General features: G+C 44.4%; 1 protein-coding gene and 1 long non-coding RNA gene across 8 annotated transcripts in view; one reads left to right on the forward strand and one right to left on the reverse strand.

Annotated features, from left to right (window-relative positions):
- Positions 1-27,601, reverse strand: part of ARHGAP24 (Rho GTPase activating protein 24) — a 242,869-nt gene that overhangs the window by 53,083 nt on the left and 162,185 nt on the right. The window contains exons 3-4 of one of the 7 annotated variants that reach the window (XM_064416801.1): positions 18,537-18,841; positions 17,382-17,872 (exon numbers count right to left, since the gene is read on the reverse strand). The exons of 5 other annotated variants lie outside the window; for them this stretch is intronic. The gene's annotated coding sequence lies outside the window, so the exon portion shown is untranslated. Of the gene's footprint in view, positions 1-17,085; positions 17,339-17,381; positions 17,873-18,536; positions 18,842-27,601 lie in introns of those variants that run through there. One more of the 7 variants, XM_064416802.1, reaches the window with a different exon arrangement.
- LOC135298808 (uncharacterized) lies at positions 148-4,055 on the forward strand. The gene is made up of 3 exons (XR_010360831.1): positions 148-1,191; positions 2,490-2,591; positions 3,787-4,055. It is a non-coding gene; the product is annotated as an uncharacterized LOC135298808 (long non-coding RNA).

Consider the following 27,601-nt stretch of genomic DNA (forward strand, 5'->3'; position numbering starts at 1 on the left):
AACTGATTGTTTTGTACTTCATTTAACCCTTACAGTACACAATAAATACCGTGACTCTATTAGGAAGCCATTCTTAAGGCACACAGCTGCTATGGCAACAGCTTTTGTGGGAAGCAGATGTTCCACTCTCTCCATAAACCCAGCAGCTTTAATAGCACCTTGTGTTGTTGGTGATATCCCAAGGAACTACTGCAGCCACAACAAGTGAACCAGGCAGCCTGCTGCCTGCCATCAGCACTGCTGTTTCACTGGAGACATCATTCCTAAATAGAGACCCCAAAAGCAAGCTAAATAGCCAAGGCTGCCTCACACAGGGATTACCTCTAAAGAGTTGCTGAACAACAGCAGCTCTGCTCTGTTCTCAGCACCTGCAAAAGGCATTAGCAGGCATCACAACTAGCACAGCGAACAGGCACGGAGAGGTGCAGAACAACTGGCTGCTGCAGACATGGATTATTAACAAACACAGGCTTTCCAAGGTTGCTGAGCACCCCTGGCATATTTTGATAAGAGAGCAGAAAGGCAGCCACTTCTTTTCATGATTCCTTGCAGGGGAGCCAGCCTCATGCTGGCACAGCCATAGCAACCCAGACAACAACAGAGCATCAAGGCAGATGAAATCACAGAGACAAAAATGCAGAAACCACCCGAGTGAAGCATTTTCATTAGTGACTGCCCTGCACCAGAAAGCAGCACCTGAGCTCCTTCCCCTAGAAATACTTAGTTGGAGCTGAGTGTGAATCAGGACTTTGTGCCTTGAGTCCATGCTACTTCTCACGTAACATTAACTTGTAAGCCAAGTGTTGTGATCACACAGGGAAGAGAAGACAAGACTCAACTTCCGGCTCTCAGGGTGACAACCACCACCTCCAAATAGCTCTGGCACACAGCTATTTATTGTAATGCACATGGGGAGCTCCCCTTCACAAGAGGCCCTGGTAACTGGAATGATAACAAAAGCCCATTATGAGAAGGTGAAGACACTAGCTGCTAGCAGATGCCAAGTTGCTAATGTCCCCACGAAGATGAAATCAGAGCCAGGGCTTAACCAGCTAATAGCCTCAGCAGATGCCATGGGCCTGGCTCTCTTGGAGCAACAGGAGGGGAAGAACCAGCAGCCACAGCTCTGCCTCAATGACAGAAGCTTTTGTGTGGCAGCAAGGCTGTCCAGGCAGCTTTACATCCACCCAGGTAGCTGTTCATCCCCTCTGGGGCTGAAAAGATTAAAAGAACACATCAGATCTCTGTAGTCCTTGAAACACTGGTGCTTCATTTTCATTAAACTATCGACGGCTATTTCAGAAGGAGAGTCAGGAAACAAACCTCTGCTTACCTAAGAAAAGTACGAAAGAAGAGAAGACAAATGGCTCCATCCCAAGCAAAGCCCTCTGCTCTGTTGATTACATTTAGCAGCACAAACATGGCTTTTCCCTCATCCTCTCTCCAGCCTGCCCCAGGATCTGGGAATTAACCTCCACAGGAAGAGGTGACTTGTGATGCACCTGAGAATTATGCTTTTATTTTCTGAAATGCATTGGCAGTGCAGCCAACAAAACACAACAGGTTCCCTGAACGAGGCAGTGAGGTAGAAGGGCAAGCACGGTCACTGAGACTCCTCTAACACCCTGCCTAGAAAAGCAACAAAAGGGGAGACTTGAGGAGAGGTCCTCAGGCTCTGTGTCCCTCACACACACACAACTGGATGGCAAGGAGAGGAAGGGAGAAGGAAAACATGGTTCAGGCAGCTACAGAAATCAGATCTGCTTCTAATTGAGCCTGTTCTTAACTGGGGACGAGGTTGAGAATGTGGAGTCAGTATTTCCTTAGCTCACCCCACACCTAGGGAGGGGGTTCAGCCTGCTCTGTCACTGGGCACTCAGGGACCTCAGCCTTCATTGCTGTTGTTTATGGAACAACAAATACCTCTCAAATATCTCTCTCAACAAATACCTTTGATCCCCACATAAATATTTTTATTTGTATATCCATCACAGGCTGCAGCCCAAAGACAACACACATTTTCATATCATCAGGTTTTTTCTGTCATGTATAATTCAGTTAAGAAAGGAAAAGGCACATACGTGAGAGTATTTTTCAGCAGTTTACTCTAGACTGGGAAAGCAGTTATTTTCTTTAGCTGCTGCTGTTATAAATCAAAATGTGTAGATAGGAAAATATTAAGGTATTTATAGCTATGTGAATAACTGAGTTTGTGGAATGCTGGCCAAAGAAAGCCAAACAGTCCTTCCACTGACTGAAAATGACAAGCTTTTTGGCTTTCTTGGTAAAACAAAAATTGCAAATGCTGATTTCAGAGCAGTAAAAATACACCATAATGCAATATTTAAAGAATTTTGTTAATTTAATGCCATATTTTAATAGCAATCTTGATTATGTCAGAAGCAATATGAGGTTCTCTCAAAAGAGAAACACCTGACCTGTTATTTGTTGAAAATATCATACTAAATCTACTCTTTTTTTTTTACCAGAGCCCTTTGGCAAAATCAAATGCACTTCATATACGACTTTGAGTAACCAAGAGTATCAAGCAAGTGTTCCAGACCGGTTCTTCTAGAGCACCCAAGCCCTGGGTAACACAAAATGCTTTATCTGCTCTTTGGGCAATGCCCAAAGCTCCCTGTGGCTGCAGACAGCACCCACTGAGCTGAGTGCAGCTCCCCAGGCACTGACTCCAGCCACCACCTGTCCCATTCCTCACTTCCCCTGCTTTCCTCCATCTTCACCCATTTTACTGACCAGAGTAAAACCAGTGTAAACACTTAAACATTCATTATCACACTGCTACCTTGTCCACGGGCACACTGATTGCTACCAAGTCCTTTTGACACCATGCCAACACATTACCTGAGACCCAGCTGCCAACTGTGGCATTTTGTTTATTTTATAAGCAAGATGGCATTTTGTAATTCTAGTAACAAACCATTAAGATGGGCAATTAAATACATTATATGGGGAATTAAAGTAAGGCATAAAGAGCAGCAGGAATTTCTCTGGCCTGTTGCTGTACAGAACCAGACAGATGTGTTTGTGTTGTCTGGTTTAGCAGAAGGATCCCAGCAGCAAGAAAGGAGATGGAACCTGACTCCCTGGGCCAGCTGGGCCAGTCTGGGCTGCAGCCCATGAAATGCTGCCCAGTTTCTTGACCTGGGTCAAGCAACTACCTGCCAGCATGAAAGCTGATCCAAATCCAATCCATGTTTGCAAATGATCTTTCTGTTCATGATGCAAACAAATATTTCTGCCGTCCCAGCTTTGAACTCAATGTATACTTAATAGTCAAGATAAAAACAAAGCCATAATCACTGAGGTGGAAACTATTACAAATACTGTTTAATATCCCAAACTAATACCTTTTGCTAGCTGAGCTCCTGGGCCAGCACTATCATGCTGTTCGTTTGGGGGGCATTTCTTTGGAGGCCACCTGCAGCCACAGGAGCCCAAATTGCAGCACCTGGGCCTTCAATTCTGGCATTCAGATCCACAGCTAATGCAGGTGATCTGCAGCACAGCCCCTTTTCCTCTGCTCTGCACCATTATCTGTACTTGCCTGCTCAAGGCACTTTTGGGCAGTCAATAGCTTCTACTGGTCTCATTTCTCCTCTCCTTCTCTCCCACTCATTCCACCATAGGAACCCAGTCCTGCTTTTCTCAGAAATGCTTCCATATCTCTCCACTAAAGGGAGACTGTGTCTTAGCCCACAGACAGTATTTAACATATTGCAAAATGTTTATTTTCAACTAATTTACACTTTGTTATTCTTGCAGCCATCCATCTATTACATTTTTTCAAAGTTCTTCAGATGGGAATGGAAAGCTAGATCCCAAGACTGTAAAATAAACTTCCACCAGGAAAGGTGTTCTGTGAATTGCTCTTTTAACAAACAGGGAAAGGATTTAAAAGCCAAAGAGAAACACAACAGTGAAGACAGCCCTGACAGAAACCTGCCTGATAATTCCTGCCTGTATTTCAACATCCCCTCAGCCACAGCACATAATACAAGCATTCTCTTATGAGCAGACTCAGTCAATATTAATTAAAGGCACAGGCTTTTAACATAGCCACCAGGCTGCTTTCTCCACCTTTGTGACAAAGGCATCACTTTCGCACTCCCACTCTTCCAAAATAATCTCCATCCCTAAGTAAATTTGCATTTCAAGGCAGAGTGCAGAAGGTCTCCAAGAACCTCATTAAAGTTCTCCTTTCACTGGGGCAAGACAAATGTTTTTATTTGCCAAAAAACAAGTGGAGCCCCAAGCCAGGGGCAAACACCTGCTTCAGGAAGGAGAGAGGTGAGAGGCTGCACTGGTGGGCAGGTTTCACTGTCTGCAATTGGCTTTTGCAAAAGGTTAATCCCTAACGTGCTTCAAGGAGGCAAACACCAACCTGCTGTACATGCAGCTGCATACAATGGAAAGATTTTTATGGCCAAGGACAAAAAGGTCAGGGATGCTCATCACGTTCACATTTCTCCTGGAAAGCCATGCTGAACAGCAAGCTCCTGAATACGAGCCTCTGTTCACACCAAAAGAAGCACAAACTAAGCAATATAAAGCTGCAGGTGCTAGGAAAGGGGCAGGAAAGTACAACGTGCAGCTGCTGTAAGGGACCTCATTTGTCCCAGGCATCCCATACATTCCCTGCATTGAGCTATCAAGCTATGAAAAAACCATGCCATTAATAACTGGATTTGGTAAACGTGTGGTTTATAGAACACTAAGGCATGAGGCCTGATAAATAGAAAGAAAAGCATTTTTTGTGAACACTACTGCAAAGCAGGACATTTGTTGCCTTCAATACCACAAGCACTTAAGTTGAGCCTCAAAACAGGACATTTTTTAGATCCCATCCTTTAGATTATCCTTGGGAAATTCCTCTACCTCCTAGTAGAGCTGGTGAGCTAATCTTGCAACTGAACTACACCACACTATACAGCAAAGAGCAGAACAAGAACAAGACACGCTATTCAGGCTATCAGTGCCTGCATGACTTCTACACACCCTAGGATCCTTCTTTTTCCAGAGGGACTGGCCTCAGCTGATCCAGATCCCATTTTAGAGTTCCCACTGTGTCACCTCAATGCAGATGCAGCAGGAGCTCTAAGGAGAGGGCAGGTGTGAGTTGTCACTGCCCTCTCTCTGCACACATTGTACAATCAAGCCCCTGAAAATGAGGCAACTCAAGCATGAGACACCAAAGGAGTTACCAAGGACAAGTTCCCCTGCAGATTACTGTGCTGAGGGAGCTGACCCATGAACAGAACTGCCTTCCTCAGCATCTGGGCTAGAAGCAAAGTCCTTTAGGAGCACAGCTGGCTGAACAAACTGGAGGAATCAGTTGCTTCCAACTCGGTGATAGCAATGAGGATGGAAGAAAAGCTTACATGAAGTGTAATACCAAAGGCAGCAGAAGGAAGACTGAAAATTGAGATGGAAAAAATAGACAATTTAATTATCAAAGCAAGGAGTATCTTCCATCCAGATCTAACAAGTTACCACCTAACACTGAATGAGTACTACAGCTCTAATTCCATCTGGCAAGAGACTTGTAGATTTTGCTGAAATGATACAAAATACCATCCCTGCAAATTACTCTGCCACTTTTACCTCCTCCCAAACCTCTGCACAGCTATGTTTTTGGGCAACTGTCCTGACCTTTGGTATAGCCAAAGCTGATACAGATGCAGCCATTCCTTCCCCGTTATTCTCCCATGCTTCTTCTCTAACAGCTCCCATCTCAGCAGCCACTCTATTCAGATAAAAAGGTTGACAGCTGAACTATAACACTGGAAAGAGAAGGTGCCACAAATAAACCTTCAGGTCATCTGAAAATTGTCTCTGAGAGACAACCACAATAAATCCCAATTTCTTTCTTGACTTACATTACCAGCTTTTTGCTCAGAGCTGTGTATCAGAATACCCTGGAACACTATCATACTTCAGTATGTTATTTCCTGTCTATTTACAAGAACAACAGTTTACCCTCTAATTCTTTTTCACTTCATCCATTTCTAAAGCTGAGCATATCTGCTGCATTAAAATCTGTCTCACAGCAGGCTTATGTTAAAAAAGCAGTGATGTTTGTGAAGTCTCTAACAGAGTAAGCTGGTATTTTGTTTGAAGTATGAGAGTTACATTAATTTTCCTGTTTGCTGACAACTTTTCAAACTACCACAATTCTATGCCCCTGTGATCTGTAACAGCTAGAGCATGGCTGCAGAACAAATTTAACACATTCCTGACTTGTTCTAATTCTGATCTTATTTTGGGGAAGTCAAGAGGCTTTTTCCTTAACTTTGTGATTCAATTTTGATGGGGAAAAACCCCAAAACACACCCATAAATTATCCTGACTTGTAGGACTTACTGAAACAATTCTCTCCAAGAAAGAAAAATAATATCTGTTTCTGCTATCTAAAAAACTGAGACTCCAGAACCAGGCTTCTCTTCTGTCAGGAGCACTGGGAATTAATTCACAGCACAAGATGACATATGCACAGGCTCTTCCAGAGCAGACACAGTGGAAATTTCTCATCAGGAAGCACTGCCCTGCCCCTCAGCAAGAAGTGCATTATAGCCACAGGTCCCACACACTCACTCTGAGGAACTGACCGAAGCTGAAGTTTCCACAATACAGGTAAATTTCAGCAGACCCAAGCTTTTGGAAAGAGATTCCAGCATATGCTGCAGGGATGTAAACAAATACTTTGTAAGACTACGGATCACAGTGCTGGCAAACCCATTCAAAATTAATACAACAAACAAAACAAAAATACGACAAACTTCATCTGGTGATATTTATTCTGGGAGAACTTGTAGTATAAATTTTATACTTGTAGTATAAATTTTTGAAAAACTGACTTTTCCACCTCACCATGAACACAATGTCCTTCTAAACACTGCTGCTCCTTTTACTTGCCCAGTACAAAACCCAAGAGCACAAAGAGTACCTCTGCTCCTTACTGTTGCTGCTCCTTTCCAGTCCCAACCACTTTTCCAGTTTTCCAGGATAGTGTGGCTGCACTGGTTTGTCTCAGCTCAGCCCCACCTTCAGCTACCAACAGACCATACCCATGCAGCTCTGCAGCACTGGTCCAATGTATGTTTTATTCCCATCAGGGCAGCTCAGACTGCTGCCTGATCAGCCCTGGACAAAGACTACGCTGCCACAGCGGTTTGTACGCGGAAGAGCCATTTCTTGTTAATGCCTCTGATGTCTGCAGCAGCGTGAAGCTGCCTCACACAGCCCCATGCCCTGGACATGGGCAGGGGGAGTGTGATGGAGCTGCCTCCCAGGCAGCTGGCTGCCAGCCACGGGAGAGCAGCCTTTCCTTTGGGGCTGCTGTCTGAGGCTTTTTTAAATCCCACTTTACAAACGGCAGCTTTGATTTGTCAGATGTAAAAGTGGCCTGCAAGAGGGGACGGCAAACTACTTAATTCCACTGTGTCATACAGGTTTAGATACACTCACTTCTTTTATGGTATATGAGTACACAACCACCATCTTCTCTGGATATTAAGTGTCAAGCAATGACTCCAAGGAGATTCTTTCAACTTTAGTCATGCCATTCAGATCACAGTGTGGTTTCAGCTGCACAAGGAGACTATTTTGAGTGCTCTGAATATATACAATGCACTTAAAATTAGTCAAAATACTGATCCAATACTTCAATGAGTTGGTAGCTGCAGAAGTAGATGAAATAGGTAGAAAACCCACAGGCGCATGTAACAGAAGGGACAGACAGCATGGCAGTGGTTTTGTTATCATAACACTGAGGTCAATCCTACAGATTACAGAAAAAGAACATGCCTGTCATCTGGTTTTGGAATGCTTGGATCTCAGTGCTGAAAATGCTCAGGTACCTACCACCAATAGTGTTATTCAGTAAATTACATTTTCCGGACTAAAGCTACATTTTTATCCTTAAGCCTGTAAGTTCTCCCCAAACTGGAAGCTAACAAAGCACTACAGAAAATTTTAAGCAGTGACATCTCAGCATTTCCTCTTCCAGATCCAGTAATTAATCAGCTATGCAGTCCTGCATCTGGCATGCTCAAGAAGCCATTGCACGGTCAAGAAGCCATTCCTGATCCAGACTGTCTTTTGCTGAAAGTCACACAAAAGGAAAAAGTAATTTATTCTTATATAGGTACTCCACCACTGGGAATACTACCATGAACTCTGAAGACAGGCCATCAGAAATAAAGGTCAGGTCCACTCTGTCCTGACCCTGGTTCCTGGCTGTTTAAGTGAACACACTTTCACTAATTCATAATAAGATGCAAGAGAAACATTGGTTCCATCTGCAATGCAGCAGACACAACACAGGCAGACTACCGGAAAAAGGGATAAGCAGCAGGAACAATTGTGGGACTTTCCTGCCCCAAAAAACCCTGATCTTTTCCAAGCTGGAAGAGTTCTCACACTAAATTCCCCTGCCTGTATTACCAACTTGCTGTCGCAATAAAGGAAGTTTCAAACTTTCTGGCAGTATAAAAAAATACAAAGGTATTTAGATTGCTAACACTGATTTCCTATAGGCCTGACAGCCAGCAGAGGCATGGCCAGGTGTGAGGCCAAAGCTCCCAATGCCTGGATGCAGCAGGGCTCATCTGGGGCTGCTGCATCATCAGGTAGCTACGGATGCACAGTGTTACAGCAAGCACCAAGTCACTTCTGCTGTGTAAGTTCCATTTCAACAACCAGATCACTCTCACATTCCAAATTTAACAGCAATAACCACAGGAGATAAGGCAGAGTGTCCCTAATGCAAAATAACCACACCCATTTCTTATACAGAATGACATATACCAAACCCATGTCCTGTGAAACAATGGGATGAAAGCTTCACCTTGCAGTGTCTTCCTATGCCATAGGTGACACACTCCCCACTCCAGCCTTCTTCAGTTCAGCTGGCTGGCTGGGATGGTTTGTTTGCTAATACAGTGCTTCCCAGTATTTACGCAGCAGATCATGAGCCTGCCCCTCTTCATTTTGTCCTTACTTTCCTGTGGGTTTAAGTGAGTGTCACCAAAACCTGCTCTTATTTTAGACTGTTTTAAGTCACCCCCTGATGTATCACAATTCTTCATCATCAGCCAGAATTATCAGTTGGTAATTCTGTTAAAGCCTCTAGGCAAGAATTCCAAACAATTCTTAGTGATAACGGCTGTTTCAACAACTATCCGGTGCCAGCACAGTTCAAGGCCACAGGAATCTCTAAGTGTCTCCAGCCTTCACTGCTTTAAGGAGGCTTTCTTGGGGCAAAGCAGCTCTGCTCTCACAACAGCAACATGCTTTTTTTCTGTTCAGCTGAAATAAAAATTAATTGTGTCCAAGCCTTCTTTCTAGCATCCCTGCACAAAAAAGGTAATCTATTTTCTAGGAAAAAATATGTGAGCTGCAAATGTCAAAGCAATAACAATATAGAGTTAATTTCTCATCAATTCTCATTTCACCTAAATCAGCTCATCCAATTTGTTATTGCATGACTGCATTTACTATTATATCTATTTAACATGTGCTGGGTAAAATAAAGTGCCAAGGGCTTCAAGGAAATGAAGGTTTTGCCTTCCTTGTCCCAGCTGCTCCTGGCTTCTTTGCAACTTTCACAGTCAAGAGTGTGCTTTGTACAAAGGCAGTCATGCTTCAGCTCCCAGTGAAGCATTTCAGAGCACCAGCAGCAAGGACTGTCTTCCCCTGGCACTTCTGCACTGCCACTCTGACATTTGTTCCAGCACCTTATTCCCTTTCCTCTCAGCAACAGAGCAGCTTGTGCTGTCCCCTCTTGCCTCTGCATTCAGGATGTTCAAATGCAGAATAAAGCCTCCAAGTCTTTCCAACCTTGTCATTAGAGCCATTCTACTTTCAGGAAAAATAAACCACCAGGTACTCAAGGGTAAAAAAGTGTGTGTGGAGCACGGTTGAAGGGACAGACACAGCTTCTTCACACAGCTGTGAAAGGACAATGATGCCCTGTTAAGCTTCCTTCCTTGGTGGTCCTTAAAGCTAGGCATCACATTTATATTGTTATCGGTACAAATGGCAATTTCTGCTCAGTTCTTTGTGCTGCCGTTTTTCTGATAAAGCAGTCAACAACAACACAGCTGGAAACAACACAGTGGAAATCTGTTTCCACTTGAACTCGGGACAGAGTGAACAACACCTCTTGATCAAAATGGGACTGAAAGTCATCTTACATTCCCTCTTCCCAAAGCTTCCAGTGACTGGGCCTGGCACCAGCAGCCTTGAAGAAGGGTCTGTCCCTGCCAGCCCGTTCAGTCTGCTCTCTGTCTTCACCAGGCACAAAAGGCGACAGCCTGACAAGTGCATTAAAACTTTAAGCTATCTGAAGGCAGCCAGACAGCAACTTCGTGTACAGACCCCCCAGGGGACTCTTCTTTGATTTAGCTTCCTAAAATAGCTCTTTAGCGGGGATTGAGGCTTTCAGGGGTTGCTTGTTGCTTTTTTAACCAGTTCTGAAAAGGCTCCCTCATCCATAGGCTTTTGTTGCTTTCAGCAACTTACAGGTCAAAAAGCAGAAGATGTACTGACAAAAGAAACCTGACCTACATCTTGCCTCACTCTGCTGGGTTACATCGTTCCTATGCATGCTTATGTAAGAAACAGAAATGGTGCACACCAAAGAGGGTTCAGGAATCACAGCCTCTGCTGCTGCCTCTTCACTAGCTTTTCACCCAGCATTGGTGAATTCCTTTAAAATTTCTCTACCATATTTCCCCCTTTCTGCAAAAAGCAATTAAGGGTATTTATTGACCTCACAGGGGAGACACAGTATTTCAGTTAATTATATCTTGTAAAGTCTCTACGAATACCCAGTGAAAGGCTTTGTAGGATTGTGAAGTGCATCATAAACTCAGAAAATGTGCTAGCGGAGACACAAAGGTCATACCTGAAGTGAAGTATATCAAATAAGTATCCTGCCGTTTAAAGAAAAAAAGTTGTAATTTAAATAACTACAACATGCTGTCCCAACATACCTTAACTGAAATTTTACAGGACACTCATCAGAAACATAACAATTTCACACGCTACTTGGTGAACCGGAAGGAATCTAAATAGATAAGTAAGGTGATTTGCAATCAGTGATAACTGTTAGAAACTACTAACTATACAAGGTGGTTTATTGTTTGCTTTAAAAAGAGAGTGAGGGCCCACATAAGCAGAAATAGCTCTCACTACTACCTCTTGCTATCTTCAAGTAAAAGCCTCCTTTCAGTTTTGGTGTTAAAAGCAGAAATCAGCTCCTTTCAGTAGAGGCTGAAAGCTGCCAGTGCCTGGGTTCATACAGGGTTGAAGGACAGGACCCCGGAGCTGCAGGGGAGCAAACAGGCAGACAGGGGCAGGGGGTGTGTGCCAGGGCAGGGGACAGGCAGCTGCTTCTACCACGGCAATCTGCTGGGTTAGCTGTAGATTTTGCCCCCAAGGGATTTCACCCTAAACTAGGATCCCATGCCCCGACTTAACAACGTGCCAGCTGCCAGCCGGACCAGCCAGCATCACAAGTCAAGTCACGGATCAGGGCACATACCTCAGAGACCTTGATGTAATAATTACACAGCAGTGACTGCACCATTTCACAAGTACCCACTGCTGCCTCGGTACCCTTCTGCTAAGCAAAAGGATTCAAATGCACTTGGGACCACAACTTGACCACCTTTAGAGGAGGAGGTGAGGATGACTCTCCCAGGAGAGCCTGGGCACTGCACAGCTGGACTCCTGCTGGAACGCTGGCCCACAAAATGTTTTTAACAACTCACTTAGATGCCCTTAAGGTTACTAAAAGTGTATGCAATTTCTCATGTTCTCTGCCCCAAACCCCCACAGCATTTGTTTCTTTCCCCTAAGAGTCCTCTCTATTCTACGTGTGAACCTCAGGGTGTTAGGTCAGGTTTTGTAAGGCTGGGAAGGAGTACAGGAGTAGGCTGATGCACTTGCACAGCTGCCTCTCCTGTTTTGCCTGATGAATATCACACTGTTCAGGTATTCAAAGCCCTTTATAAAGCAGACAGATCCCACCAGTAGCCTCACACTTTAGGACCAGACAAGGACTGCTTAAAGTAAGAACTTCTGTAGTGAAGGATCTCAGCATCTTCTATTTCTCCGCTGCTCCCATCAGCTTCTTCTGCTCCTAGGGAGCATCCCACCCTTCACCTCTCCCAGCCACAAAGACACAGGCTCTGCCACATACCAGGGTACCCCAGGGGAATGGCAAAATGAGATCTGCCTTTTCCAGGCTATTCCTCCCATCTTTTGGAGGCAGCAAAAAGACAAAGATAAGTCCACGTTCATTTGCTCCCCTCAGGATGTCAGTACTGGAATGCACTGGTTGTGGCCCAAGATTCACTCCTGCCAGTAGTGGTGATCACAGTGTGATCTGGGCACTCTGATTTCTGAAGAAAGAGCATGTGAGATGCAGCTTCCACAGGCTGCAGAAAGGCAGATGACACTGTGATTCAGCACTGAGGTTGCTTGCTGGCACTATCTCCTCACCATTATCATTCTGTTTCTGAAAAAATAAAACAAAACCTACAGTTTGCTTAAACCTGACCAAGTGACCTTCTATTGCTCTGGCACCTCCTTCTAATGACTGCAAAACTTCCAACCACAGAATTTCTGATTCACTCATATGTGTCCAAAAATCCTACTTACAGGCTTTTGCCAGTGGCAACCAAGATGAAAAAGCTATTTGTGGAAATGAGAAAGACACGATGATGTGGAAGAGGGAAATATAACAACCAGGGCATAATCTAATTCCACAAGAATGAATTCTACTTTCAAACCTCCTCAAATTAAATTTAAATGAAGAAAGTATTTCCTTAGAATACATTTCTTATTTGAAGCAGCCACAACTCTCCTGATTCTGAGTGCCTAAATAAATATATTGCACACACCACTTTTAGTAAGGATAGATTTTTCCATTTTATCTTTGACCATTTATAGCAAGCTCCAATTGTACGGCCATCTTGCCCATATTTTAAGTCACTCTGGGCCTATATTTTACACCTTCAACCAAATTTTATTTGTTTTCATGTTAGTAGCACACAGTAACAGAGATGTCCAAAACCACTACCCCTCCTTTTACACTGAAACAAAGCCCTCAATGGCAGGCCATGGGGGGACACGAACAAATGGTGCCAAAATACACTACCTCTTTCCTCTGGTAACACAGCACCATTAATTGGCTCCCTAACTGGCTGAAGTTTAAAATCCACAGACAAGCATGGTGAATTCTTACTGTTAGAGGAAACATTTTGTTCACTTAGTATTGGAAACCTAGTGCTTCCTCATTACAAATCCAACGCATTTGCAATGGAGATATCCCAGGGGGAAAAATAAAGGAAACCAAATGAAGTTTGAAGCAGACTGCAAAAAAGGAAGCTGAAACAACTGCTGGATGTTGTTAGCTCTTCCACACATATTCAGGAAACACTCTTAGCACACAGCTGAGTATTACCTGGATTTTCCTGCATGAGAATGGTTCAAAGCTGCATTAGGGGACATTTAGACTGGACAGTAGGAGGTATTTCTTGACTGAGAGGATGGTTAAACACTAGAATAGGCTTCCCAGACATATGGTTGTTGTCCCAAGACCATTGCATCTGGACAGTGCCCTTAATAATACGCTTTAACTTTTGATCAAGTGAAGTGGTCAAGAAGTTGGACTGTATGAGCATTTATAGGTCCCTTCCAAATGAAAAATTCTCTTCTATTTCTATTTTATTCTAGCCCATACCATCTCTAAACATGTGATGCTTATTTTTCACAAACATTCTTTGCTACTTCTAGCTGCCTCATTTTTATTTATGGCTAAGTGTAAAATGTCAGTTCAGGTATTCTCTGACACCTTTCTCATCCACAGAAATAGGACTTTTTTAGTTTTGTGTACAAGGCTCCCTCTTTACCCTGTTGCCAGATGGGCTGAAAAGTGCATTGGTCCTGCATCTAGCTGCATACCTGGAAAAGGGGAAGGTTTCAGAGCAGCTCTTGTGACAACCCAAATGACCCCAACATGTTCCCAGTCATTTTGAAAGTCTGACACTTCCTTTTATCACTAAATAAAAACCTTGCATTAGTCACAAAAATCTGTTGCCAAGAGAAGGTTCTAAGTGCTTCTCTGCCAGCAGGAATGAATGCTGAGAACTTTCAACTTTTTATATGCACGATATTAGCACATTCATGACTGTATCTTGGAAAAAGAGGAAGCTGCAGTCTGTGGATAATGTTCAGGTTAAGTACTTCAGTAATCTGCTACCATCTGACATTCACAGACAAAAAAAGTCAATGACTTCATTTAATGATTAAAATGAGTTTGGTTTTGTATCAGACTTGGCTTAAGAAGGATGAGCTGGATTAATTAGAAAATTATGTTTAATTTATAAGCCACTTCTTCTTGAATTAGCTAACAAAGATCAGGAGGGGAAAAAAAATCAAAAAAACCCAGAAATCTTTTTTAAAACAGATTACATAATTGTGACTTACTGCCCTGCATTCGGAGGACATGAGAATGAATCTGACACCTGCTCATCTTTAGCCAGAGCTCAGAAATCAGTTATTTCTCTGAATGGACATTTAAATGACAATATCAGTCTGGACTTTACAGTTTGCTTTTGAGCTGCATCACTTGGATTTATGGCCTGCAAGACATATCAGGTGCAGAGCTTATGTGCAATCCATCACTTCCCAACTGGTACAATAAAGCCAGAAAGATACTTCACCTCCTTCAAATGAGATTTCTGACCTGTCTTACAACCTGCACAAATACTGACGTTCAAGTGTAACCCCATTTAGGAAAGAGAAGCCCAGAGGCAGCAGCAGCTCACCCTGCAGAGCACAGGAAGGAAGCTCTATCCATGAGCAGCTCCAGAATCAGGGTGTTAAAACACACCCTTGCAGCACCACCTTCTCCTGGGCTGATGTCTGACCAGCAGCACATCATCTCACCCACTCACCTAACTAAAAGGCTTAAGGGTGTGAGGGAAAAGAGGGGTTTTATACCCAAATATTGTGTATATACATCTTCACATCTTAACAGTTCTCAGAAGCATTGCAACTCCCTTCTTCCCTCTTATATTCTCACTACCAAACACCAACTGAACTGCTGCTACTTTGGGCTGTCCTCAAGCAGGGTAGTGGACAGCATCTGTAGGTACCTGAAAAGGACTGCAGCATCCCTGAGGTAATGGAGTTTGTCTTTTGAAGGCCACGTGTCCTTCCAACACAGAGGTACCAGAGTATCAAAATTAGACAATGCAGTTAGTCACACAGAGTGTCCCCTCTGCCAGGCTGATTCCAGCATGTGCCAGACACAAAGTGCACTGCTCACCTTAAAGGTGTCAGGGTTGTACTGTGACACAAACACTACAACATGCCAGTGAGTATTTCTAGAAGTGGGTTGTGTGGTATCTGCCCTTGAAACACTCAGCATAATAGGACAAGTAGATGGAAAGACACAACGCTGATCAAGAAATACCCAGTCAGCCTTTCCAGCAGTTTGGTAGAACTTGTGCATTTGATCACCATAAGCAAACACAGAGCTTTCATCTACACTGACATGTACAGCATGTCCCAGAGAAGTGCCCTAACACTAAAACATTTGTCACTGAAGTTTTAATAAAATCTCATCCACCTCTACTTTTGCCAGAAGAAAACCCAAATAATTCATCTTAATTACTCTGAAAGTATAACAAGTTCTAAACCACGCAGACTCAGTTTACTGAATTCAGGCCATGGAGTAATTGACTTTTCATTCTACTTGCCTTTGTTTTAGTAACTAGTGCTGAAACTGGCAACTAGTGATGAAGACTATTTCTGGAGGATAAAAATCTGGATTGGCCAGAACCAGTGAGAACAAAACAGGCTATTTGAATTTATTTTTTTTTAGACAAGCACCAAAGCATTAACTATTTCCTCTCACATGATCATGATTATTAGCTAATTATATGGAATAATTTAATGCACAAATAAGCCAACACACACGATAGCTACTCTGCTTGCACCATCTGTGCTGTTAATATATAAATGCACACATCTAACAGGAGTACACTAAAACCCCCATTATGGAAGTGCCACTCCACCTGTATTTTCAAATGCACCTTAAGCAAAGGTAGGGCAGAGAATGTGACCTCAGCAGCAGAGAGTAGTTTGGTAATACACATTTCTAGTACACGGAGAAGACTGCTACAGCAGCTATCCTGCTGAAAGCCCAGCAGGATCTATGGACACAAAGTTCATGGGAATTCAGCAGTTCCCCTTCCTTTTTTTTTTCCTACCAAGTAACTCAAGGGAGGCAGCACATCGAGCTATTTTAAGAAAACGGTATCATTAAGGGTGAAACCCACGTAGTTATTTTAAAACACAACAATACAGCTAAACTGCATCAACGCTCACTCCAAAGCCTGGGTCTGACTCGGAGGCAAGGAATTCACAAGCGCTGCACAGCCGAGTTGAAACAAAAGGGCGCAAACGCGAGACAGCAGAGCACTGCCCCGCTCCCCACGGCACTTCACACAGGCACAACTTTCCCTGCCGAGCCCCGCTGCGCTCCGGCACCGCGTCCCCAGCAGGCCGGGATCCTCGTTCTTGGGGCACGCTGGCGGGGCTGTGACACAGCAGCAGCTCTTGGAAGCGGGCAGGAGGCGGGCGGGATGCAGCCGGGATCGGGCGGCCCATCCCGCCGGCAGTGCTGCCGTCCCTGCGGGGCCGGAGCGCCGCGGAGCCTCCGGCGCTCACCTGGCACGGCCGGCCGAGCGCGCCCTGCCCGGCCCTGGCGCCCGTCCCGCCCGTGACTCCACCGCCCAGGAATGGCGACCACCGCGCCCAGGAGCAGCCCCCGAACCCCCCGGGACCGGCTGCCCGCGCCCGGGACCGACCTGCGGGGAGCGCCGCGGCCGAGGCGGGGTCGGGGCTCAGCGGCGCTGGGGCCGGGGGCCGCTCGCACTCGGACACGGCCCGGGCACCGCCGCAGCCCCTCCGGCCGCTCGGACCGACCGCCGGCCGGCCGCGTCCCCTGCCCGCTGCAGCTCCGACTTGTTCCCGGCTACTCACCCAGGCACTGCCACCGCGGGGCTTCCACCAGAGCACGACGCCTTCCGCTCGGGAAACTTATCTCCCTCCCGCTACTGCCATTTGCTAACTTGCCTAAAGATCCTGCAAAATCCCAGAAAAGGCTAGGAAACGAGAGGAGACGACTTAAAAGCTGACGGTCAGGACAGGAATTTATGGAATGAAATCTTTAAGGGCAGGAGCAGATAGAGCCAGCCAGCTAACGCTTTCATGCCCTGACTCCGGCCAGCAGCTTCATTTCGTGGGCAGAGCGAGGCTTAGGAGATGATTTAAAATACCTGCTCCTGGCGTGTTCCTCTGTGCATCAGCCGGAGTCCCGGCACAGCCAGCACGCTGCCGTGCCTCTCCTTCTGCCTTTTCCAGCAGACCCCTCACGATCGCGGTGTCACAGTTCCCCAGGCCTTACAATCAAGCAGTTTGTTGTAAGGGAACTAAAAATAGCACTGAATTTTTCACTGGAGCACTTGCTTGAGTGAAGATAGTGCCAGTCAGCCCATGCATTAGTGAGCCGTACAGACCTCTAATACAGCCCAAATCCTCTTGGAAATACGGCCATTGACTTTTTTCAAAAAATGTTCTTTTTTCTTTTTTTTTGAAAGACAGCACAAAATAAATCTTCTTTCTGACCACTAAAAGACGAACTGAGTGGGGTTGTTTTAAGAATATCCTCGGGAAAGAGTGAGTCACTTAAGCTGCTTTTATGATAAAAGATCCCTGGAGGAAGTATATCTCCTTAGTCTCTGAGCCGTTCAGAGATCCACATGTCCTCCTGCAAATCAAAGTTTCACAGTTAGGTTTGTGCTGTTTGTTTGTAATAGTATGAGCACCTGCTTCCACTGTCGAGTTAGGACTAGCATGGGAAACAGAGCAGGATTTTGTCCTGGCCAACACCTCAAGAAGATCACTATCAGAAGCATATGTCCTGAAGGGCACTGAGTAAGGTCGGCAAAAAAGTCTACAAAATGGCCCATAAGGAAAGTTTATGGCACAGGCTGACCAGCCCAGAAAAAAAAAATTCTCAGGAGGAATTATTTTTTGCAAAGCTTTTCATTGCTGTGTCCTGAAAAAAATCACTGAAGACCAAAGTTGCAGAAGACGTCATTCAAGACAAAGATGCCAGAGCTGCTGCCAATATCTGAGCTGGGATGGCAGATGCAGATTTGAATGTAAAACTTCCAGTCTGTGGATACCAGCCTCACACTGTGTCGCACAAAGAAATGGGAAGGGGCAGGTGACGGCTGGCAGCAGCCACTTGTGGCATTCTAAAAGGCTGGTAAAGCCACAGTGATTCTCCTGGTAGTTGCTCCAGCCATGAAGTGTGCCTAACAACACGCCAGGATGTCTGAACCACAGCAAGTTAAGTCTTATTAAAATACATATATTTCAAAGGAAGATTTTAGGATAGGAGTAAAAGTAAAAAGTTGGAGACTTACTGGGAATATCAGAGGAGAGACGCTGGGTTTTGTTTCATTTTTGTATGAAGAAGCTGACTGTCTGGTAATGTAAAATTGTCTCCCACACTCGTTTTCCTTCATAAGCCTTTGAGCATTCCTTGGAGTTTGTTTGTTCTGCAGCAGAATTGCAATATTTTTGCCCTTGTGAAAGGGCTGGCAAATTCTTTCTTCACTTTTCTAGTGCTGACCCAACATGCTGGAAGGCATCATATAACATCTATGTAGCAGCAGAGGTAGCCACAAACATAACAGTGCTATGTCTTCATTCCTGCTCCACTCGCCAGCTATTATTTATAGAGAGAAAGAGCATTAACCCAGCACAACGTTCTCACTAATTTAGTCTCACTTCACCATCTGTTACTTCCCATGAGTTGATCCTAATGAGAAACTACTTCAAAACACATTGGAGGACCAGCTGCACCCAGTGAAGTCACCACAGGAGAGAAATACTCCCCTCCTAATACATCATATACCAATGTTACAAAGCAGCTCCTTCCCCACCAAAATCCATGGGAACACTGCTGTTAATATGAACACAGCCCTAGGTCACACACTCTTGCAGTCATGTTGAGCAAGTATCACACTCAACACTGTTTTTCTGAATAAGTCACAATTCTACTCAGTTGGAAGGGCAATGAGAGAGTTACAGACATCACCCGTCCCCCAGGTCTGAGCAGCCGGCTTTCTGGAGCTGCTTCTCCTCCAGTGAGTTCATGGAATGATCACAGAAATTGGAATCTCCCCAGGAATAACATGTGACCATTACCCCTCACCTTTTCCATACGACTCCTTGTAAAAAGAAGTCTCCATCTTTATAGGCACCCTTTAAATACTGGAACATGGTGATATAAGGCCTCCCTTAAGCCTTCTTTTCTCAGTGCTGAACAAACCCATCTCTCTCAGCCTTTCCTCATATGGCAGCCTTCCCAGTCCTTTGATCATCTTTGTGGCACTTCTCTGGACCCCCTCCAGCTTGTCTACATATTTTTGTACTGTGGGGACCAAAACTGAGCACAGTACTCCAGGTGTGGCCTGACAAGCAATGAGTAGAACTGGATAATGATCCTTTATCTCTGTTGGTGGTGCCCTTGTTGGTGCATCCCATCATCCCAATGGATCTCTGCCACAGCAGCACTGTTTGCTCATACTGAGCTTGTTGTCCACCAGGACCCCTTGTGCCCTTTCCACAGAGCTGCTTCCCACCAGGCAGATCACACACAGCCTGTGCTGCACCCCTGGATTATGTTTTTGCCAAGGTGCAAGACCTTACACTTAGCCTTGTTGGGCTTCATATGGTTCAGGCAGCCCAGTCCTCCAGCCTGTCTAGGTCTTCCCCTTCCACAAGGTGGGTCTCCCTTCCCCACTCGGTTTGGAACTATTGGCAAACCTCACCAGGGTGCCCTTGGTCCCATCACACCGATCACTTGTGAGGATATTGAACAGCTTTGGGCCCAGTATCGATCCCTGCTGGACCCCACGTGTGACAGGACACCAGCCTGAAGAGGAGCTGTTTACCAGCACCTCCTGGGTGCTTCCTGCCAGCCAGTCCCCAACCCCTGCAAAGACCACTTGTCTAGTCAATAATGTGTCTGTTTGTCCAGGAGGGGGCTGTGCGAAACCATACGGAAATCCCTGCAGAAATCCAGGTAAACAATGTCCACCGCCTGCCCCACTTGGACCGAGCAGTTCCTTTTGCCACAGAAGGTGATCAGCTCTGTCAAGCACAATTTCCCCTTGGTGAATCCATCCTGGCTTTTCCCAATCCCCTGATTCATGTATCTTGTGATAGCTCCTAGGAGGATTCCTTTGGTAAATTTCCCAGGAACTGAAGTATCACTGATGGGCCTGTAATCTCTTGGGTTCTCTGTTAAGCCCTTCTTATATATCCGGGTGAGTTTAGCTTTCTTGTAGCCTTCTCTGATGTCCCCTGATCTCAAAGATTAGGGAAAGCAGACTCGCAATGAAACCATCCAGCTCTCTCAACACCCTCAAATGGATATTATCAAGGCCTGCTGATCTGTGGGGTCAAGCTCCTGAAACAGTTCACACACCATCTCTTCCTCCCCGGACAGCTGTGGGTTTGTGTTTGCACCAATCTGGATTGTTGTTCCCAAAGCCTAGGATCCAGCAGTGCTGGTGAGATGGAGGTGAAGAGAGAGTTGAGAACTTTTCAGTGTTGCTGATGACTAATTCACCTCTCCTGTTTAAAAGCAAGCCAGTGATGCAAGTATTCAACAATCAGCCACTCTCCAAAGAGTCAGATGTTGGCTGACACCATGCATGGAAAGACGAGTGGAAATACTGGACCACAGCTGCCAAGATTTAGAGTTCACTACTGAACTCGCAAAGAGATTGCTACTGCCAAGGCCCTGCAGACAGCTGAACCACATCACAGCAAATATGCACCATTTTCCATTTGAATTGCTGAGGTTAAACCTCTCTGTCCTCCGGAGAAAATTCCTTCTGAACACCCACCTAAATCAGAGTATGGTGTCCCATATAGTGGTGGGAGACACTACAAGATGAGTTTGGTTGGAAGCCAACCTGTAAGACTACTGCATATTTTGGTCAAAAGCACACAAGGAGGAACAATGCCCTGGAAAACAGTGGTTGTTTTTTAACCATTTGAGACACAATTCCAAGGCTTTGTGCTGTAGGATTCCTTATTACAAATCAGGTTTAGCCTTAATCCTCTCTGTTACTGTACCTAAGTCAATCAGCTGGGCTTGGGAGTGCACTGAAGAAACCCAGGAAAAAGTTGTGCCAGAGAGTCCCTGGGTCCACTTGCTCTCCCCAAGGCTCAGAGAAGCAGAGTCTGAACGCAAGTTACCACTGCCTAGATAAGTCACTGCTCCCAGTCAAAATTATGCTAGCAATAACCTCCTACCTTTCCTACAGTTCATAAAAAAGGCAAAAAATCTCCTTCTGTTGCCTTTGTTGCCTCACAATTCTGTTCTCCGTGGCACCAGGGAATACTGAGAGCAGCATTTTGTAAACAGCACGTGTTGCAGTGGCTGGCGCAGCACGGCCGCAGCACTGTGGGGCTGCGTTCCTCACATTGCTGGACACTGGTGGACACCAGGGCTGCCTGGGCAGGGAGCAGCTGTGTGTGTAGGTGGGCAGGGAACAAGGGGAGGGACAGCAACATGGGAAACGCAGCAACTTTGCAGCCTGCAAATGTCATGGTCCTGACTGCAGCTTCCTGAATCCAGACTGTTCAACAAGTTTTCCTTTCGTGCCAGCTGGCTGAGGTGAGGGAAGCTGTTTTGCCAGACATTTTACTTTCTTCCCCAGCACCATGACCAGCAATAAATTAAATTTCTTAACTGACGAAACCAACTGCTTAGTGATTTCTGCTCTGCCTCTAAGGTTTGGGATCTGCCACTTAAAGTATCTGCTTCACATCCCACTGAAAAGATTCTTCCTTATTCCTGGAGAGACTGCAACTTTGCACGCTGAGATAATTTTTAATACTTCATGTGACTTCAGAACAAAATCCTTTTCTTCACAGTGCGTGCTTAAATGGGATTTGAGCCTCTACTTCTCTTCACTTCTAGTACTTTATGGCAGGAACATTTTCAGAGGTGCCAGCTGGGCTACACCCATGCAAAATGGGAGTAACACCCAGAAATGTGAATTAGGGATCACATGCTAACGTAAATTTAGCTGTTGAGCACATCCCTTGTGTTTTATGACATCTGTTTAACAATATGACCACAAATATATTAAAGAAGGAGGTATGGAGGAAGACAGCTATGCAATGTAGATACTTGCAGAACACTACAAAGGGAATCTTTGAAGTACCCATAAATCCCCAACTGCTTAGGGAATTCAGTGTGACAAGAACACTTGGGGTTCTTTGTTAAAAGTGCCTAGAATATGTGAGGATGTCCAGATTTCGATCTGCCCTCCACTTTATCAGCAAGTCTCTTGCTGTCAATAAAATAATCTCTGCTGAAAGCAAAGCTGTCAGCTTGTCCCTCAGAATTACAAAAGGCAGCATTACAGTGGCAGGCATTACTAGACAGCCCTAGGAGAAGCTGAACTGTCCTTTCAGTTGCTCTGCTGGATAAAATTGCTGTACACATTTCATAGACAGGTGAAAAGTCAGTCACCCACACAACCATAACAGCAAAGAGGATGTTACAATCACAGAAATTATGTCCTCTGTGATACAGATGCAGCATCTGGTTTTGCATATCCCAGCACAAGAATAAATCTTCCAGAGTGCTTTCCTCCATTTCCTTCCAACTTCACTGCAGTCCAAATACAGTTCAGCTGATAGACTAATTTCTTAACATTTCTCCACATGTTTGTGTATTTGGGCTTTGAAATGATTATGTTCGTGCAGCCCTCTGGGATGCCCAAATAACTCTGAATATCATGCTGAGATCTTCTCATGGAAGCTTCTGTCAGCTGTACCATGCAAAGGGCTCTCAGCTGCACACTATTTAACTTGCCCAATTACATATTTGGCTGCTGTTCTGCCTTGCAGCTTAGAGAAACCCTCTCCAAGAGCTAGGTCACACGAAAAAATTGCCAGAATATGCTATTTTTCAAAGAACCTATTCCTAGGGGGAATGGGAGCTAGGACAAACATTATGGCAGGACTGGAAGAAAATATCAGAAAAAAAAACACCGTGAAATTGTAATCCATAAGGACAACATCTTTTCTATCTTCCCCTTATATCTGGTTGTTACATTTGGAATGAACAGGTTCATAAACACAGATGCATCCACAAAGTGCCCTTCAGATATTAACTCCCTTTCAGTTTTGATGCTGGAAAAGTATAGTGTTTGTGTGATGCATCTGTCTACTTGACATAAGCAAACACCAGCTGTTATTTCCTTGGTTTACGAAAAGGAGGAGTAAATAAAAATTTATTAATTAAACATGGAATTCAGAAAGCTCAGATGTGGATTCAAGACTTATTACACAATCATGTCAACTTTCAGTCAAGGAGAGCACATGGGACCTGTGTCTCCCTCTGTATCACAGTGAAATTCTAGTGACAGCAACATCTTGGTTTCATATCTAGAGAGGAAGTCAAAAAATAAGCAGAGGTTCTGAAGGTGAACACGGTTTTGAGGTTTCACCATGGAAAAGAACCCTCTATGTGAGCCAGAAAAGCACATTATTTGCTCTTATATGGCAAACAAAACTTCTAAAACTCTTAGCCTTCAAGAAACAGACAGCACATCCTCTGGGTTTGTTTCCCAGCAATTTTTCCAACAGCTCAGTGACACATGCACCAGGGAGATACAGTTCAGCATCAGTTATGAATCCAGCTCTTTAAAGCTGTTCTCTCCTGGGTCATCAGTTCAAACACAGCCCTAGTCTGAGATGATTGAAACTTGCCATAGCCTGACACCTGTAAATCAGCTTCAATGAAATGAGACTCTGGCTCCACTCCCATGGCTGCTGGAGAAGAATCCCAATAAAAATGACAGTAATGAGTAGCACCTCTGATATCCAGCTCAGTAAAAGAGGCTTTGTCTTTATAGATCATCTGTGGGATCTTCAAAGATCCTTCAAAAAATCTGACTTACAGCTATAATTTATAAAATATTAATAATACACAAATCACACATATGGACTCCAGTAGTTTTCCTAGGTTACAGCATCAATTCCATGAGAGACCTGTCTTATCCTGTGTAATGTGGGCTCTGCCAGGAGATCACTATTCCTTTCCATAAGTTTATGTTTATACCAAAGGTCCTGGGAGAGGATAGCAAGGACAGGGCAAGAATTAGCTGTGCACCACCATTTCACAACTTACACACAGAGAGGCACATCAGCTACAACTTGGCAGCTAGGATCAGTATATTATTCCAAAAACACAGACTCAACAGCAAGCTGGAAAGTAAAGATAAGTTTATGTGCTTTGCATTGCTCTAAGTCTGAGAATGGGTTAAGGGAAAACACAGGAAGAGGGCAGAAATCTTGCTTCTGTCCACAGAGACTTTTGTGCATTTCATAAGCTGAGAGAAAAGAAGAGTAGTGAAAACTCATTTTCCATATCCCACACAGGTAAGTCCTAAAATAATAAATGTCTACTAGGTAAAACTGTTGTCTTCCAGGGACCAAGACAAGAGAATAGTTTTTCCTATGGCTATTGGTAAGAAAATATATTTGAGAAGGCAGTTACATAAAGACATTATTCCTCTAGGCTACACTAAGCAAGTAAGTACCTCTATCCCTTTCCACAAACAGCAAAATGAATGTATCATAGAATCATAGAATGGTTTGGAAGGGACCTTAAAGAGCATCTAGTTCCAATTCCCCTGCCATGGGGGACACCTTTCATGAGGCCAGGTAGCTCAGAGCGATATCCCTCCCCTGGACTTGCTCCTGTGCTGGGGACCAAAGAGCTGAATAGGTAATGAGGCAACAGTGAAATAATTAAAACAGAGACCTGAGAGAGGCAGCTCCAGGAACAGAAATGTAGTGTATTTGTTCCCTGTTTATTGTCACTGCTCACTCCATCACTAACAAGGCTAAAAATAAATTATGGATTTGCTTTGCCCAGGGTAGAGGTGTCCTCAGCAGATGCTCCCTGTTCTGAAGTGAGAGCAGGGTATAGCCATGAGCTTATTTCCAATCTGGCTTGCTCAGCTGCAGTATGGAGTGGGCATCCCTGAGGAGTCCTGGAATCTACCACTCCACACAGCCTCCTGCCTGAGCAGCCCATTTTTGCTGGCTGTTGGAGCTGAGCTGTCACACTCACTGCACAACTTTTGGCAGCTACTAAAAAACCCTTAATTTCTTGGTCAGTCCAGTCTAGAGAAGAAACAAGTCATGAGTATCTTCCAAGGGGCAGGATCAAAACGTGCTGGGAGCAGAGCCCTGTCAGAAAACATCTAGGCTTGCTGCCAGCACTTCATGAAGGATCTATATTACACCCAAACAGAGGCTTGGGGATAGATTCACTGCTCCAGTGATATTTATGAGCTTTTTACTTTGACAGGGCTCATTAGAGCATTCCCCCATGCCGTGCTCCCCTGACCTGTGCAGCAGGTTCACTGCAATCCTGATGTCTGTGGAACACAAGATGCAGTTTTGCCTCGTCCTCTGGGAAGCAAGAACGTGATTTCTGAGACTGTAATCACTACCCTTATACCAATCCAATACACTTCCATGGTCTGACACTGCTTGGATGACCTTTTCCTATACTTCCTACACTTTTCAAAGGAGATAAAGCACATTTGGTTTTCCCTTTACAAACACAGCATCCTTAGGGAGCACTAAGAAATTAAGCACCCTGATGCATGCTACATCCTAAATGCATCTGTGTCAATTACAAGCATGTTGGGAACTTTGAGGAACTAAGCCAAATCAACCCCAGCTCTGTAAAGCAGGACCATTCTCCCCAGGTGAAACACATGCACACAGAAAATCCACAAGCCTTGGCTCAGGTGTTCTATATGCATCTATACACTACCACACCAGGAACATTTGGAAGCAGCCAGTACTATTTACTGAAGGATAAATAATAAAAATGTTTCCAACAGTACAGTTGTAGAGCAGCAACCGTCAGACACAGTGTGACACGCAGGCTATGCGATGTCCTGCAAAAATCCTTTAAATAACTTCAAGTGGAGTAAGAGGACTTGAAAAGCATACAGGAATTTCTCATTAATACTACAAATACAGCATGTTCTAAACTGCAGATGTGCATTCACTATCCCATATTTTGTGTATCCTTCTCCCTGTTCCTTGGCTTTATACCTACATCTGTTAGCACGACTCCTTTGTTTGATGCCCTTATTGATTTCTCTTTAAAGCCTATCCAGACAAGATGTGTACACAGGCATGGAATTACAGCCAGACTGACAGCACTTACAAATGTCCTTCCCCATACTAAATGAGCTAAAATCTGACATCGTCAGGTTTTGCAAACACACCTGTCTTAGCTGACATGCCTCCTTCAAACAGTGATTACACAAAAATGGGGATGAAAAACAGTGCAAGTCATGGGCATTTGTCAGGAAGCTTGTTGTCTCTTGGATACAAGGTGGCTTAACTGGTCAAAGACAACCCTGCATCTTGTACTCCAAAGAAATCAGATAAATAAAAACTAAAATGCAAGTTATAAAGTTTTTCAAGTGTCATTATCATGGATGAGGGAGAGTCTGAAGCTGTTTTGCTGCACTCTACCCAGACCACTAGATTTTATCCATAGCCTACCATGCAGTTCAGACATTAAAACCTCTTCAATTTCTGACAAATCCTTTCCTTTAGGTTCTTGAAACACGAGAGACAGCACCCTGCAGCTAAAAAGGCAGAAAAGCAGCATTTAGCAGCAGTACTTTTAGCATCAGCTCGTATGTTGCAGCAGAAAGATTATCTCACTCAGAGATGAGAGCATTGGCAGACAGGTAAGTATTTACCTGAACTCCAACAGGTTCATCTGTTCACCAGATATTCAGTTTTGTATAAAGGGAAGCCCAGCTGAAGTAACACACCAGCCACACTCCACCTGCTACTTCAGCAGAAATCAACTGCTGCATGAAAACTTGGATGAGCACGTTTCAAAAGCTTAAAGAAAATTGATTCTGGGTTAGAATTATCAACTGATTTCCCTCTTGGCCTTCCTGGGAATTGGACCTGTCTACACAATTAAGCTGTATAAAGATTTTCTCTGAAGCTGTAAAAGCCTTTTATTTATAACAGCATCTCATCATAATAAACACCCTGCTCCAATCTATTACAAGTTGAAGGGATGACAAATACTACAGTGTAAGCTGAATACACTCAGCACATTAGGCATCTAAAGCACTGCAAAATTTTACTTATCAATTTCCACCTTAATTAAGAGCAATCTTCTCTTGAACTGACTACTTTGTACGAACCCAGCGACACGCTGCCAGCAGGGAATGAATCTATGAATAGTGGGGGCTTTAAGGCCCATCTTAAAGGTTTCTTGATCTGTAACACATCCTGACTATCTACTGACTGAAGTTCAGTTATGATAAATAATTTTTATGCGCCTATTATCTGAAATCTACAGTGGCAGTTGTAGCCAGGACTAAGTAGCAACATG

The sequence above is a fragment of the Passer domesticus genome, chromosome 4 (genome assembly GCF_036417665.1).
Source record: "Passer domesticus isolate bPasDom1 chromosome 4, bPasDom1.hap1, whole genome shotgun sequence".
Classification (NCBI taxonomy): Eukaryota; Metazoa; Chordata; class Aves; order Passeriformes; family Passeridae; genus Passer; species Passer domesticus.